This window comes from Typopeltis vanoorti, chromosome 5, assembly GCF_054136105.1.
Source record: "Typopeltis vanoorti isolate ZY-2024b chromosome 5, IOZ_Tvanoo_1.0, whole genome shotgun sequence".
NCBI lineage: Eukaryota > Metazoa > Arthropoda > Arachnida > Uropygi > Thelyphonidae > Typopeltis > Typopeltis vanoorti.
The window spans coordinates 92,907-107,806 of NC_143553.1; the positions used below are offsets into that span (position 1 = coordinate 92,907).

The 14,900-nt window shown below is 35.9% G+C and overlaps 1 protein-coding gene across 5 annotated transcripts in view; it reads left to right on the plus strand.

Moving 5' to 3' along the window:
- LOC150106176 (putative DENN domain-containing protein 10 B) overlaps window positions 1–14,900 on the plus strand; it is a 277,044-nt gene that overhangs the window by 17,041 nt on the left and 245,103 nt on the right. For all 5 annotated transcript variants that reach the window (XR_016548292.1, XM_090392209.1, XM_090392208.1 and 2 more), the window contains exon 3: window positions 14,125–14,225. The gene's annotated coding sequence lies outside the window, so the exon portion shown is untranslated. The remainder of the gene's footprint in view (window positions 1–14,124; window positions 14,226–14,900) is intronic.

Here is a 14,900-nt window from a genome sequence, read left to right on the forward strand (position 1 = left end):
CGATCTCCATGCTACTTCTTCTTCCATTCCATAATCTATTTCCTACTCCTATACTGTTGATCTGCTGTGATGAATATCTAAAATAAGTCTTTCTGAAATAAAGACTTTCATCTCTCAATCCGACCCATACAACGACCCAATCTATTGTAGAACAATAGATTGTTGTTCACCCATATTCCACGATCCATTCAGAATAAATGAATAAAAACTCTGCCTTCGCAATCGCCCTAATTGTACTTAGTAAGAACTATAAAAAAATAAATACATTTAAAGCAAAGACAAGAAGTATATAAACATTTCCTTTTTAGCCGTTTTCCCACCCTACTAGGCACGGATAGTGTTGTACTGAGAATTTCTGTAAGTGATTTAATTTATAACGATTGCACTGGAAGTTTAGTAACCCGGCTGTTAAAAGCATAGACGGTTTAAAAAGGCAACTTTCGGCTCTAAAGCGATGAACTTCTGTTATGTATCTTGAATTATGAGCTAACAGAAGGAAGACAATGGATTTTTCTCAAATTAAAATTATGTTCAGAAGAGCATTGATGTTGTTAAACACCGAGACTAGAGAGAGGTTTAGTGTTATTGTGTACTTTGTCATTTTAGTTATTTTTAAAGTAAAATGTTTATTCATGGTTTCATGAGTTGATTTTAAAGTGTGTTCAGTTTCGTCAAACCACCTTATCACTTTGAAATACATCTTATAATTCTCCAAACAGAGGATGATTTCAATGCAAATCAGAGTAATCAGTGATGCTTCCATCCAGTTAAGTGGATTTCCTGTACTCAGTTACAATGAAAATGTGTCAGCTTCAATATAAGACATTTTATAGTAATTAGCATTTTGCGCCATTCTGGTTTATTTTATTTCATTTTATTTATTTTTCCTTTGCAATGACATTAAATTTCCGTATTTATTGCAGCTATATCCAAGGTTTGGCTAATTGTTGCTGGCCACCGTTTAACTTGCTTTCCATCGCTCCAGACAGAACAGTTTTATCATGAAGGTGACCAGGAACTTGATTTGATACTTCTGAAATACCAGCGTCTGCAGTCTATTTCCGTATCAATTTTTTCCTATCGTGATAGGATACTGAAGGTCCAAATAAACCATCCTGAATTTAATGTGATGTTTTTTGAATTTAGCGAAAGTAAAAATGCTTCTAAAATATGGAGCAGGTGGAAAAACTGGTGTTTTTGCACGAATTTTGCAGAAGAACAAGAATTATCAGGCGTGAACTCAGAAATTTCACTGTGCTCACATGACAGTGAACTATCCCTGATAATTAGCGAGGAAATAAGTGACGGGGCCGCCGCTCATGAAACAATGGGGGAAATGAGTGACAATAATGAACGCTATCCTGGACGCAGTAAAATTACTGACGGCAGCTCTAGTCTTAAAGAATGTAGATTCCTACAAATATTACGACGAAACAGTTTGTACCCACCAATAGTACCAGACGAGGCACATCCTCCTTCATATTACTTGAAACTTCTGTCAACAGGTCATCCAGATGTGAGTATGCTCCGGTCATCTCTACCAGACACCATCTCGTGGAATGATATTGCTGAGCTGGCTGGAACCGCTATCGAAGGGTGGGAGAATAAACTTTCTAAATTCGTAACTCACCATGGGAAGCTTATGAAAGCGTTTTTAATAAAATCTTTTACTTGCGAGAATACATGTGTAAACCGAAATGGTAGAAAGGGTGAGTTCTCTATTCGAAGACTAAGGTCATGTAAATCGGAAGAAGATCTAAGAAATTCACACGCTATGGCAGAGAGCAGCATTGACCTGCTGTATCTCCGAAAATGCACATCTCATCATAACCTCAGTGTGTTAAGTAGTTCTCGACGTAATCGGGAAGAAAGACAAGGTAAGCCTATGACGTCACTGCCCCTTTCGAGGCAAATCAAGACTGTGGAATTCTATTACAATGACAACAGAGGATGGAGAAATACATCGTCGTTGCCTTTGCCACATTCAAGAATCTATCAGAACGGGATAAAAGTGTTGGGGTAAGAAACTAGATTTAACTAACTAGTAGATTTTTCTTATATGCGGTTGAATAATGGATCAGTACGGTAAATGTATGCCTCACTTATTCGGATCTAAGGTTTAAGTAAATTAAATTATGAATTTAACAATTCGGAAAATATAATTCTGCGCAGTAAGAGATTTAAAACCAAACTAGAAATGTTAATATGGAGTGTTCAATATTTCCAGATTAACGTCTTGACTGGTGTAACTATTTATATCGGAAGTGATCAGGAACTGCTGATATACTCATAGAAAATTGCAAAAGAAAGAAAGACATTAACGGCTTCATATCATTCTTCCTACATAAAACTCCGTAGGAAGTGTGGCTTGCAGAAAAACAAAAACATAATGTAAAAAGTGTTTAAAACATTCCTCAGTCCGCACCTGGTACTGATAGAGAAGCACATGAACAATCAGAAAAAATTAAAAATGAGGTCACATAGGGTAAAATTATGTTGCAATACTGTGCTATGCCGGAATTCTGTGGGGAATACTGTTCTCTGGCTTGATTTGATTTCCGTGGGATCATTTTTATTGCACTGGAAATGGATATTAACACGTTTAGCAATAGCGAACATCGCACTGACTAAATGGAACACACACACACACGAGTGGGTCTGGAAAGATTCTGATAAACACCTAGCACAAAATGATATGAAAGAGCAACTGATATAACCACAAGGGAGAACATACGAGAATATAAGAGCATAAAGTTACTTTCGTAACTCGGCTATATCTGTATGTTCTTTCTTATGGTTATATCAGTTGCATTCACATCATTTTGTGCTAGGTGTTTATCAGTACCTTCCAGTTATATATATTTATACACACACAAATTGCGTGGAAAGAAGTCAACAAGCACCATAATGTGAGGAACAAACAGCCATTTTGCCCACCTTAATAAGCTGTAGGACCCTCTTTCGCTGCGATGACCGCAGAAATCCCATGGGGTATACTTTCCACAAACGTGCGATAATGGGAATTTTGGACCATCCTTCATGCTCCAAAAAAAAAAAAAAAAAAGGTGAGGTTAAGGGACGTCAGTCCAGGACCTCATTATATGCTTATATGAAGAATGTTTCAAAATTCCCATTGATCGCAATCGTGCGCTGGTGGAAAGTATTCCCTGTAGGATTGCATTCAGAATGTTCAGGTACCGCTCGAAGTTCAATGTTCTTAGCATCACAAACAGAGGTCCGAAGCGAAACCAAGAAAAACAGGATACCACCACACCGTCACCTCCAGAATTTCATATTTGGGATTACGCACTCTGTTAAGAGACTTCACTGAAATCCGTCACATCCACTCCCCAATAACTGTTCGCATGATTTCTCTTCCCCCCCCCCCAACACACTTTGGAAACTTCCACGTGCCATTGTAAACGCGCTTTGTACCACTGAGGACGACGTTGCATGTTGGTTTCGGATAATGTGGGGGCTTGCATGTTGTGGTCCTGCCATGAAAACCCATGTTTTGAGCCTCAGTTCTGAATCTTTTTTGTGCAGATTCATGTTACATTCGTGCCCGAAATTCCGCGTTCAATATATAGGCCATCAAATGGCAGTTTTTGCATATTACCCTTCATAGCACCTACGATTACATTCGGTGAGTATTGATGGGTCATTCCCTGCTGGGAGCTTGCATTTGACACCCTGCGCTTCCATCTCAGTATGGTATCATTGATTGTTGACCTGGGATAGCCCAATTTATCACAATGTGTCGAACAAATAGACCTGTAACGTGGCATCCTATCACAACGCCCGTTTCCAGTTCCCTTCTGGCAGCTGTCACCAGAATACAGTTGTACTGACTTGGGAGCATCATATCCTCCAATTTATACCTGCTACAAACACGTGACTCATTACATAGCACGACGCTCACTGCCCATGGGAGTGTTCGTTGACTTCTTTCCAAGCTCTGTGTGTGTGTGTTTTCCCCCATCTAGCCAGTGCGATGTCCATCATGTATGTGTATAGTTGAACTTTTACAAGATTACTGTCCCTACCAGATTGATATCTTGCGTAAATTTGTCATTAATATCAAGAGAGTTCTAACTAAAACCATACAGAAATAGCGATATTCGAAAATTCAGTTCTATCCGTTTATAATTTATAAATAATTATAACTGAAACAATTATAAGAGTACATTAAGCTTAATGTTCATCTGATCATATACGAACGCTTCTGTGGTCGGATTTTTGCTAATGAATGTGTTCATATCGGATCTTTTTTTTTTTTTGATTAACGAAGACATCTGAACCAATACAGATAACAATATCATACCGTAATTTAATACTAATATTGGTGATAATGATGAATATACCATTATCATGGTTAACCTAGCCGACAGAATGGCAAGTGTACCCATTCCTCAGCTAATATGTTGTGGGTTCGAATCCCATATCATGAGACAGTAGGTCTCATGATATGAAACAGTAGGTCTAAGTGTTAGAAGATTTTCGTCACCTCACCTGAGCCCATCACCTGCTCATTAGATGAGCGAAGTGGCTTCAATATTCCGTGCTTTGTCTCTAGAGCATGATTATTATCTACAGTAACAGTTACCCACCAAAAGTACTACTGCTGTGGTTTTAAAAATGTTCTATAGGTTTTCAATATAAGTTCATGCCTTTCGTAGATGGGATTTATGTGCGAAAAAGATAATATATTTCCTGGCATTCCCATTCATATTTGCCGTCCTCACTGACCGAGTGGTTAGCTTATCAGCTCTTCAACTAACAGCCTGTGGATTCAAATCCCGCCGCTGTTTCTTTACCCGGTGCAAGACCACTGCCCCGCTTACTGGAAGCTTGAAAAATGTCCATGTTCGGTCTCTAGCGCAGGATTTCAGGACTATGTAAAAATAAATTTTTAAAAGAATTACAAAAATATATAAAACTGATAAAATTAAAAAAAAAAAAAAATCCTTACACCACCCAAGGTACAAATGTACTTTACGAATAAGCTCTCGGGGATGGGAACCACATAAAAAATAACATAATTAAAAAAACACAAAACTTAAAGTAATCACAGTTAAGAAGTAATAAGTTATAATGTTCAAGTACTTTTGCTTCCAAAACGATTCAAAATAAAAATAATTCCTCCTTAGCTCCATTAAATTTATCAGAAATGTGGCATTTCATCACAATTAAAATTGTCATTTCAAATGAGTCCTTTTAACAACAAAATTATGTCCACAAGACGTTATGCGTTATGCGTAGTGACATTATTTACACAACAATTGGTATTGTTGTATTCTGATTATGTAGAGATTAGAGTAATTATTATTTGCTTCAAAATCCAACATGATCTTCCATCACAAAGGCTAGACTTGTAAATAATATTTAACGTAAACAACTTGTTTTACAATTTAATATTCATATAACTACTTCAATTTTGTCTAATATCTAATTATTTAATCAAAGATATATGTATTAATAGTGATAAGACTGTATTAAATATTATCAAGCTATTTAGCTTATTTCTATGTTAATATTATAAGAACTTGTATTTGATATTTTAACTGCGTATTATTTGAAATGTAAATATTCTCTGTTTATTCCTGTCTGTAAAGTTTAATGTTATGTAATAGCTCAATTTTATTATATTTTGTTTTGTTGTCATGGAAACGTATGTAAGTGAGCGAGCACGTTTTGGAACACCACGTGAGGTTTATTGAAAAGAGTTTTAGAAAGAAATCACGAGAAGAATTTCGGCGGGAAGAATGGATATAATATAAGCTAGGAACGCTGAAATTATTAAGGAATTAAGGAGATATTAGATTATTAAGAGAGAGAGAAAGGATAGGATTGGCATTAGGTTGGAGTCGGAGCATTCGGGAATCACAGTGCGATAATAGCGAGTCGGCAAGTTACTCAAGTAGCTAATAAAGTCTACTAGTCGAGAAGCAGTTAGCTAATAAGTTGTAGAATAGCAATTAGAGCTACCAAAAATAGCTGAGAGACTATTAAATAGACTACTGATACTTGAGTTGAGATTTAATTTCAGCGCCGACCTTTCAAGGACACACAGAACCTTGAAACAAAGTACGAAGTTACTAAAGAATAGTATAGCTGTAAAGTTGAAGTTTACCGATAGCTGTGTTTAGAATTGTAGTGTCTAAAGAATTAATTGAATGCCGGAAGAGTGAACAACTGCACATATAAAACCTCAAGTTAAGGAATTATTGTGTATTGCCTTAATTCATGTGATCAGTAGTACTTCATGCAAGAACGTTTGTTTATGTGTATAGTGACCGTGAATTAATTCAGTTAATGCTCTTAAGATTTATTTTAATGAGTGCCGATTATTGTTAAAAGTGTTTACGGTTATAAAAAGTGTTTGTGTATAAGTTGATGAAGATAGAAGATTATCAGTAAGATTATTCCAACCTTAATATTTCTGTACAGAGAAGTGTGTGAGTTTCATCTTAGAATTCCCTGATACCAACAGTAACTATTGTGGAAAATTAGCCGAAGTATCAAATTAAAAGTGTTTGTTTGTGAAGAAGTGTTACTGCAAATTTTATTGTATTTTGGAACTTATGGAACTGCGAGAAGACTGTATTTGAGATAACAATTTACCATTGTCTGAGTTTGTATGACAGTGTAGTCAAGAAAGCTGAAGTGTTTCTAATAACTTAATCGGTGATTTGAAGTTAAGTGTAAAATTTGTGATTTCAAAATTAAATGTTTGTTTTTGTTAATCAAAAGTTGTATTTTGCCTGAATCTCTTTCACTGCACCATTCATAAAATATTCTAACCAAAGTGGGTGAATTAAGTTAGTTAAATATACTCGGCCAGTATATCTAATATTAACACCTAAAAGGAGAGATAGTTGTGAGTTGGTTTATCTTCAATTCTGGAATTAATTCAGATATAAAGTGGCCCAGTCTTTAAATATAAATTTTCTTTGTTTGAATTAGAAATCAACTAGCAACCTTCTATTTTGTTTAAGAACATCATAGTGACTAATATGTCGGATCCAAAGTACAGATTAAGAAATAGGATCCAACAGTATCAAAAGCGATTTTCGCCGAAGAATTTTGGAACCGAATATTGTTATTAAAATGGCTAATTATAGTAAAGAAAAAGAAAATGAAATATATTCTCATTTCAAATCGCTTTTCCAATAAAGTCATATAACGGAATAAAAAATCTCTTAACAAATTAGTAGAATATAATTTCGACACATTTCGTTCCTTTGTTTCCTGCAAATGATTCTAATGAAACAAAAACTGTATTCGCTTCACAAACGTTTGTGTAGATTTCAAATGCCAAATACGAGTAAAATCCGTCCATCTCTAATCCCCGAATAATTTGCGCACGAATAGATGGATGGATGTGCTAGACGATTCACATAAGTAAATAATTTCCTAATGCGTTTTGCATGATTAATAGTAATGTAATTGTTGGGTATATAAAATCTATATGAAACCTGAAAGAAAAAGTAACCTTATTTAGGATAAAATGCATTTTGTAAATTTGCAATTATTTTGCAAATCCATGAATTTGTAAATTGGCAAGTAGACATGTGGGGGATTGCTTTAAGAATTTATTTCAAATTATTTACTGTCGTTATTTCGGATCGTCATCATCATCAATATCCTGATATGTAACAGTACCCAACTCTCTAAAGGTGTTCAGGCCACTATGACAACAATCATTTTTTTTATAAATATTTTTTTATTGATTGCTAAAATATTTATACATACAATAAACATCTTGTGTGACATTGCACCTTATAATTTTAAAGTTCAGCACTAAGTGCTGCAATTCCTACATTGGATTGCAATTAAAAATTTTAATAATACTTTTTTGCCTTTATATTAGGTATTTACAACACGTTCTTCTTATATTAACAATGAAGATTACACAGAATTTTTTGTATAATTTTTTATTTTTTATTTTATTTTTATTTATTTATTTTTCAAGTTTAAGAAAGAGTGATTATTCATACACATTTCTGCATTTGCTTATAAGGATTACTTGTAGATGAGTGAGGCAAGTTAATCCCACCTACTTCGAAGCTTGGGTTAGCTTTTATTAAGAGAGTTGGATTTAGCCTTCGCTATTTGTGTTGTTGCTACTGTTTATGTATGGGTTGTTGCCATTGGATGCTATTGATTTGTGATGTGTATATTAGTATTAATGGTTTCTTAACTTTGTTGGTATATTTTCCAGAGTTCATTTTTTAATGTTCTGTAGTTATCTATGTGTTTTAACTTTCTTGGTAGCTTGTTGAGTTGCGTGGGTATCTGATGTGATCTCACAAAAGAACCGTATCAGTTGTTGAAGGGTACGGGGATGTAGAGACTTGTTGTAGGTCGTGTTATACGATGTGTCTCTGTTGTTTCGATAGGTGATGTTGAAGTAATTCCTTGTTAATGTCATGTAGTGTTTCAGGATTTTAATGCTCAGAATTCTGTGTCACCATGTGCTTGTCGGATATTGGTTGTTGCGTGTAAGGTGTCCAGATCACTGTTGACACGATTTTCCTGTGTAGTGTTTTTAAAATTGTTAGGTGGCTGTTTGATGTATTTGCATAGACTGTTATTCCGTATCTGAGTAGGGATTCCCAGATACCGTGATATAGGAGTTTTTTTATGTTGGGTAGAATAATGTCTTTAACTTCGAAGAGTTTTGCTGCCATGATCCGGAGTTTGGTGTGTAGGTATTCTACACGTCAATAAGTAATAAGACTATATTTATACAGAAAACAGATTACCTTTAATCATCATCATTTACATGGTCTTTTTCGAAGTAACTACTGTGAGACGCGATGCATTTGTCCCAACGTTGCGTCCACTTCTTAAACACATGTCAGAGTCCGTTTTTGAGAGTTCGTTCAAAACCGCCTCCGCAGCTTTTACACATGTTTTGTTGCTTTCAAAATGGCGGCCTGTTAGTGGTTTCTTGAGCTGAGGAAACAGCCAGAAATCGCACGGTGCGAGATCAGGACTGTATGGAGGGATATCTGTGTTCTTCTGCAAAACGTCCACTACACAACCAGCAATATGTGGGCTTGCATTATCATGGTGCAATAAGAAGCCATTCTTCAGTAATGGACGCTTCCTTTTGACTTGCTTGATGATAATCGTTGCTGTGTTGATCATTGTCTCTGTGATGGACGTTGAAGGTCTTCCCTCATTCAAGATCTTCCACATTTTGCCTTCCTTCCTTAAAAGTTTTATGCCAGCGAAAAACACTTGCCCTCGACATTGCTTCATCGTGGAAAGCTTCGCGTATCATGTTAAAAGTGTCCGATGCCGATTTTTGCAAACGCACACAAAATTTAATCTCATAACGCTGTTCCAAGGACGCTTCCATTTCGAAGACTGGTTGCACCTCGTAGGCGCGCCGATGAGCACTTGCGTTTAGTCACGTGACACTCTGACACATCAGCTCGTATACGCCATCTATCAACCTCTTTTGTTAATACATACAGCAACATTACTTTATTCCACAGAAATTAATATTTTGAAGAGTGGTTTCGCCATAGTAAAATTAGTCTTATTACTTATTGAACCGCCCACGTAGATTGGTGTTGGGAGTTTCTTATCAGTTAGGATCGTTGTTGTCGGCCTTGTTTTCTTGCTTGCTGCAAGTGGCAGTAATAAAAAAAATTGACAGTAATAAATTAAATTTATTACTCCCAATTTTTATGGAAAGACAACGTATACTGTTATATTAATTAAAAAACTTGAATTAATACTTCCTATATTTCGGTAACGTTACATTACCATCTTCAGGGAACATAAAATTAATGATATATGCACGCAGGCACTAACACTGAACACATGGCTGAAGACAAGTCTAGTCGGTCCTGGAATCCTAAAAGGTACCACCTAGTGGGCTAAATTAAGTAGTAGTCGTGGCTGTTAGGTTGATGTTCTAAGAGTGCAAGCTTCCCATATTTGGGGCAGTCTCATGCATCAAAATTTGTTGAGGTTTGGGGATTTTTTTAGAGCTGAAGCTGATTCCAGGAATAATATCTGAAATTTATGTTTGCTGCGGTGTAGTAAGGTACCTTTCTTCCAGCGTATTTTGTGGCGAGTGTCCAAAGCATGGTCAGCAAGTCCTGGGCGGCTGCATTGGTGGAAACGGATATAATTCGTATGTTCACATATTTTGACATTATCTGTCTTGCTTGTTTGTCCGTATCAAGACGGCCAAACAGGCAGGACAGCCTCTCACATTCTGATTAAGTGACCATATCACCTGAGATTAGCTCTGCTAACGCATTCCTGGATGCTGACAATGTCTTCCTAATATCCTCGTTTTTAATAACATGATGATGCCATCTATTCACACGCCTAATTTCTCTCAGGACTCTCATATCTGGGGTCTTTAGTTGTTAAGTATATTCCGTATAGATTTATTCAGTTAACTTCCTACCATAACAGCTTTATTGATCCTGTTGTAAATGTCCATATTTAATTTACCATCTTCACTAAAAATCGTGCCGAAGTAGCTGAAATGTTTTACTTGTTCTATAGGTTTTCCATTCGCAATGCAGTTTATATTTCAATGTTTCTGCTTATTTTCATCCTTTGTCTTGTTATTGCTTACCTTCATACCATATTTATTACAATAGTTATTCAATTTAGTAAGGGAATCTTGTAGACTTATAGTGGATTTATTTAGAAGTATAACATTATCAGCTTAAAGCAAACAGCTGACATTAACATCTTCAATTTTGATATCAGGTTTAATACCACTTTCCTTGATAATGCTATCCATAAGCTTAGGAATAACAGAGGGAATAATGCACATCCTTGTCTGACACTAGATTTCAATTAAACCATCATCCTGTACTTCCTTCCATTCTAACTGCTGACTTACAACTCAAATAAAGACTAAGTATTGCTTGATAATGACCCCACTGACACCATACAACTGTGGCGTTTTGAAAAGCTTCTCTCTTGGCATCTTGTCATATCTTTTTCCAGATCTACAAAACTTAAATACAGATCTTTGTTATATTTCCATGCTTTTTCAACTATTTGTCGTAAAGTGAAAATCCGATCCTGACAGCCTTTAATTGCCCTGAATTCAGCTTCTTCACCAAGCTTCTCTTCCACAACTATTCTCAACCACAATCCTTCTCAAGGATTGTAGAAGAGAAGTTTCTCAAGTATATTGGCATAAATATTACCATGAACACTCAGTAGAGAAATACCTATGTAATTCTAACATTCAGTTTTATTTCCCTTTCTATATATGAGTACTATGAGAGCTCTACTCCAATCATATGGAATTCGTACCTAAGTCCAGGCCTTCTGAACTATGCAGTGCAGCCATTGTAAGACTTTTATACCTCCATGCTTGAACATTTCTGATCGAATAGCATCTACTCCTGCTGCCTTTCAAGTTTCAGGCATTTGATAGCTTTATCTACTTCAAGTATGGATATGTATTCCTGACTGCATCCCTGTTGAATGTTCTTTACCACCGTGCTGTCATCCCTACTTGTTTCATTTAGCAACTTTTCGAAGTAATTACTTTATACTTCAAGGATATCTTTTTCTCCCGTTTTCATATCACCATTAAAATCTCTAATTCCTTTTACAGCACTCTTTCCTCCATTCTTAAGCTTCTTCAACACCTTCCAGAATATCTACCTTCTTGATATTTATTTCCTATGTTCTTACCGAAGTCTTGCCATGACTTTTGTTTAGTTAGTTTTACAGTGTTTAGCTTTCTTACATTTTTCTCTGTGTTCTCTAAGAGAACAAGCTGACTTATTTGCTAGGAACTTTTGATATGCTTTCTCCTTTTCCTTCACTGCCTCTTTAACTTCTGTGTCCAAAATGGAGTTCTGATTTTTCTATCCTTGCAAACAACTCACCACATGCCTCTCTGGCTGACTCAATCAATGTTTTCTTCAGAGCTTGCTACTGAATCTCCTAGGTTAGACTCCTGTTCTCAAACTCGTTCATTTGTTCTTCAATAACCTTTATGTATTTTAGTCTACAGTTCACATCTGAGAGCTACTCAACTTTTATTCACTTTAAAACACTCTTACAATTTCTTCTTTTCAATATGAAATTCAATTTTATCCTGCTTAAGACTAAATGGCGATAACTTCCAATTTCAAATCGTCTGTACACCCCAATGTCTTGCACCAGAGAGAAAACATCACTATCAACAATAACATAATCAATGAGACTTTTGTTAATCCTTGCCTCTTCTCTCCATGTGAATTCATACACATTTTTATGTTGGAACATGGTGTTAATAACCAGTCCATGTCCTAAGCAGAAATCCAACAAGTATTTGCCATTATTATTAGCTTTGCTCTTTTCTCCAAATTTTCCCAAAATATTTTTGAATGTCTGACAATCATTTCCTGCTCTGCTATTGAGATCCCCAACAAGGACCAACTTTTTCTTTTTCATTATGTCAGTTGCTTTCTATAAAGCCTCGAAAAATTCACCCACTTCTACCTTACTAGAACCTTCTGTGGGAGCATAGACACAAATAAGTCCTATTGTCCATTTCCCCATTCTGATATAATATATTTGCCCACATCATTCTATTTGATATTGCCTGCCATTCAAGAAAATTAGCCTAGTATTTAGTGTTCAATACTATAGCTACTCTTTTTCCTTGATTGCCATTGCTTGAATATAACATTATTTTATGTATCGCTCAGAAGGATCTCACCGGTGTTTCTTTTTGTTTCACTCATCCCTATTATGTCGATCCAATTCCTCAGCTAGCGGCATTTCTTTACCATTCAAGCTTCTTATGTACCGATCTTCAACTCTGGTGATATTGAGTTGGGGTGTGTTTTAGGATTTGTTCCAGTAGCTGACTTTTCACTGTCCTGGTTTCCTGGCGAAAAGAACGGGGGCCTTGTTTAGCTTGGCGACTCCCCAGCAGCCATGAAATTGTCATATTTCATGGATACTGAACGAAGGAGGATGGGCTGGCAATTTGGGATTTGGCCGAACAAATTGTATTCTTATTGGCTTAAACCGCAATATTAAATATTCGGCTAAATCTCAAATTGCCAGTCCATCCTCGTTCGTTCAGTATCCAGGTAGATACCCAACAGGGTGCACCACGAGAAGGTGAGGATTGGTCATTAGGTCAGAAGCCCTGGTGGGTTCTCCGAATTCCTTTAAAGACTATATGGAGGTCTCTTCTCAGTTATACAACTTTGACCCTTAAGCACCCCTTTCTCATATACAATTGTTTTCAATGCAATATTCGTTTTAGCACAAAGTAATTGTCATGTCCAATCTGAAATCCTCTGAGGGTAGTGAAGATATCCTCATGATCTCATATGTTGTATCACCACAAATGCATATGAGGTTAAAACATGATTAGATGATTATGGGTTTGAGATTATAATTTAGTTTTTCTTATTTCTGCTAAATTCTCATCATTTCAAAGAGAATGCAGTCACATAATTTAGCAAAAAAAAAATCTCTCGCACACACACACAACGTTATTCCTGAGTAGTTTAAACTTTCTGTAGTTACAACTTTTTTAATTAACTTTATAAAGTGGCATAACAACTACTCCGCGGGAAAATGCAGTGCCATGGAGGAGGTTGGGATGATGAGCCCTTACCAAACCCGTGCCAATAGTCCCGTGAACCTGCCACAAACGTGCTGGGTGATCATGTAAAGCTCCCGAAGGAGGCACACAGATTATCTGTTGGAATACTGAAATATCGTAGTTAAGTCGCCGAATGCAACATGCAACAAAATATTTACTATTTTGTATACTGTCATTTATTAGAGGAATTTATAGAATAAATCTAAATGCGTTAAAATAACTTAAAGATAAACTTTATGTCGGAGAACCCAACCATAAACCTAATGTGTGAAACAATATTCTTGAAAACATCACCAAAACTGTATTAAAATTTATGTCATTAATGCTGATTTAGTAACATTTAGTAACTTCATTAAATGCTGACATGATACCATATAGAAAATATTTTTAAACTACAAAAATAATTATATTCGAATGACAATATCATTCTGCATTATATTGAACTGTTGCATTATTTTCACATGTAGAAAATGACGCAGTAACTTTAATACATACTATTTGCATAATATTAGGGGAAAAGGACAAGGTGTTGAAAAGAGCCCAGAAGAACCAGTGGAGATCGTGAAAGAGGGTAGCATCTCGAACTTGGTTGAAGAATTGAAGGAGAAATCCGGTAAGTTAGGAAAGGCTTAGCAAAATGCATTTATTTATTTAAAATACAGACGCACATTTATTTTATTATATCTGATTTTGCTTGACCAGCTGCAGGTTGTTATCTTTGGGGTAGGCAGAGTGGGGGAAGTTCTTCCAAAAGACGGAAATAGATGAAAGGAGGAGGCAGTGAAGTTGGTTTGGTAAGTTTCAAGATGGACCGTAAAAGGGTGTTGGTTAGCAGTGGCTCTTGTTTTAATGATTTTGGAGGACAGTGAAGGAATAATAGTGCCCACTTCAGCAGAGCACTGTCATGAAAGTATCTGTAGAAGAGGCACAAGGCAGAAACTGATCGGCTATGAGAGATAGGGAGACAGTGAAGTGGATCTGTGATTTCAAATGAGAGAGGAATCATTAATTAGCCGGAATGCCTCTTCGGAAAAGAATGGAGGAATCTTAGAGGTTTTTTGTGCACTATATCTTTATTTATATATAGCATTTATTTTATATAACGAAATAAATAAATGTTGTAATGAATGCATAAAATAGACCAAATTCATTTTACAAAATGCCTGGTTGTGATTGTCTTAGATTATATTATCTTCCCGCACAAATGTGCTTAGATAAAAATATCGACTGACCAACAAACAAGGTATTTTTTACTTTTTTCATATCTTAATCGCTGGCAAAATGGAGC